Source organism: Heterodontus francisci, chromosome 26, assembly GCF_036365525.1.
Source record: "Heterodontus francisci isolate sHetFra1 chromosome 26, sHetFra1.hap1, whole genome shotgun sequence".
Classification (NCBI taxonomy): domain Eukaryota; kingdom Metazoa; phylum Chordata; class Chondrichthyes; order Heterodontiformes; family Heterodontidae; genus Heterodontus; species Heterodontus francisci.
In genome coordinates, this window is record NC_090396.1 from 57,107,045 (window position 1) to 57,108,692 (window position 1,648).

Sequence of the window (1,648 nt, forward strand, 5' to 3'; positions counted from 1 at the left end):
GGTCACCTTTGTTTTTACAGAGGTTGATGATATTGGCATCACACATGTCCTGAGGTACTGCTCCCTCGTCCCAGCACAGGCATAGCAGTTCATGTAGTGCTGAGAGTATAGCAGGCTTGGCACTCTTGATTATTTCAGGGGTAATGCTGTCCTTCCCAGGGGCTTTTCCACTGGCTAGAGAATCAATGGCATCACTGAGTTCCGATTTGGTTGGCTGTATGTCCAGCTCATCCATGACTGGTAGAGGCTGGGCTGCCTTGAGGGCAGTCTCAGTGACAACATTCTCCCTGGAGTACAGTTCTAGTAGTGCTCAACCCAGCGGTCCATTTGTTTGCGTTGGTCAGTGATTATGTCCCCTGATTTAGATTTGAGGGGGGCGATCTTCTTGATGGTTGGCCCAAAAGCTCTCTTAATGCCATCATACATTCCTCTGATGTTTCCGGTGTCTGAGGCCAACTCAATATGACTGCATAGGTGTTGCCAGTAGTCGTTTGCGCAGTGCCTGGCTGTTCTTTGTGCAGTGCCTCTGGCTGCTTTAAGTGCTACGGATGTTAACTCGCTGCGAGTACGGCAAAAGTGCGAGGAGAAATGCAGACTGGTTTCAATCTCATAATGAAGAGCTGGAACCTGTCATAACCTACCTATACTAGGGGCAATTTACAATGGCCAATTTACCGATCAACCTGCAAGTCTTTGGCTGTGGGAGGAAACTGGAGCACCCGGCGGAAACCCATGCGGTCACAGAGAGAACTTGCAAACTCCACACAGGCAGTACCCAGAATCGAACCTGGGTCGCTGGAGCTGTGAGGCTGCGGTGCTAACCACTGCACCACTGTGCCGCCCTAAAAATATGGAACGCTTCACGAATTAGCGTGTCATCCTTGCGCAGGGCCATGCTAATCTTCTCTGTATCGTTCCAATTTTAGTATATGTGCTGCCGAAGCAAGCAATATGATTTCCAATATTTTCTAATTCTCTGTACTTTCTTGAAATAAAATGATTTTGGTCAAATTTGAGGAAAAACTGCTGAACTGATTTGTATATAAAAAAACACAGAAAACTGTGAAACCACATTATATCAATATATGAAGGAACATTTTAATGTGATTGAAACATAATCTAAATCTATAGATTTTTCAATATCAACATTGTGGATGTTATATACACATAGTGGGCTGGGGCCGCAGCATGCCGCCATGCCTCTGAGATCTAGCACGTGGCGGCCCATTATAATACGCCGGTCGGGCCGCCATCCCAATCACGTGGCGGGCGCGGGCTCTGTGACGCTGGCAATGGCGTCAGTTGCCTCTGTGCAGGTGCTCGTGCCATTTATCATGCCATTTTAAGAGGGCTGCCAGACCTGCCACAAACATTGCATATTTAAACCCGTAACCAACACCCCCAGTACACTGCAAATAAAATGTCGCCCCTTCCCCCCCACCCAAAACACTTACATTGCATAGTTGTTCTCTCCCCCCACAAAACACTTAAACTGCCGACTTGACCTCTCCCTCCCCGCACCACTGCTCAAAGTGCAGAGGTCACCCAATCCCTACCCTCCCCCCCACAATAGAAATGTGGATTTGACCCCATTTCCCCCCCCTCCCCCCCCCCCCCCCCAACACTACACTAAAAATCCTAAGTTCCC

At 48.5% G+C, this 1,648-nt stretch overlaps 1 non-coding gene across 1 annotated transcript; it reads right to left on the reverse strand.

Annotated features, from left to right (window-relative positions):
* Positions 1-844: 844 nt before the first annotated feature.
* Positions 845-950, reverse strand: LOC137384597 (U6 spliceosomal RNA). The gene has a single exon (XR_010977623.1). It is a non-coding gene; the product is annotated as a U6 spliceosomal RNA (small nuclear RNA).
* Between the last annotated feature and the right edge of the window lie 698 nt (positions 951-1,648).